The following is a 715-nucleotide window of genomic DNA, read 5'->3' on the forward strand; positions in this document are numbered from 1 at the left end:
TATTTACTTATTCGTCCACTAATTTGGGTACATGGATTACTTTTTAAAATCTCTTCAAACTCTTCTTCAGTGTGGTTTTAGTGTCCTACAGATCCATCATTAACCAACTTTTAGTTAAGCTCCTCTGAGCCCTTGATTTGATTAGGCCTGGACCTTAACCCCCAACTGAATCTGGCACTAGCCACCCTTCTGGATTCATGCATGGATAATTCCCTCACCCCTGCTCTGAGAGACAGCCTTCTGTCACTGTCAAGTTCAGCACTCCTCACCTTTGATGTCTAAGTCTTTGGCTTGGTTTTCGGAAGAATTCCATAGGGCCTTGGTTTTTGGAAGAATTCCACAGGGCGTGTTTAGTGGGAATTCCCTTGCCCTTGACATCTGCCCTTAAGAACTTTCCACCCGCAGGCGGTGGTGGAGGCAGAGGCAGGCAGATCTCTGTGAGTCTGAGGCCTGTCTGGTCTACAGAGCTAGTTCCAGGATAGCTAGGGCTGTTAAACAGAGAAACCATGTCTCGGGAAGAAAAAAAAAAACCAAAAACGTTTCACTCATGCAGGCCAGCATTTCCCTGGCTACAAACCCCAGCTGTCTTTGCTAGTTTTATTAGAGAGAATCTCTTTCTCTCTGCTTCTGCGATAGTCTGAATAGAATAATCTTCCTCTCCGTTTGAACAAGGGCAAGATGTTTTTCCTTAGCATCATTCATTAATTGAATAGAA

This window comes from Peromyscus californicus, unplaced genomic scaffold (assembly GCF_007827085.1).
Source record: "Peromyscus californicus insignis strain IS unplaced genomic scaffold, ASM782708v3 Scaffold_3__1_contigs__length_106647218, whole genome shotgun sequence".
NCBI classification, from domain to species: domain Eukaryota; kingdom Metazoa; phylum Chordata; class Mammalia; order Rodentia; family Cricetidae; genus Peromyscus; species Peromyscus californicus.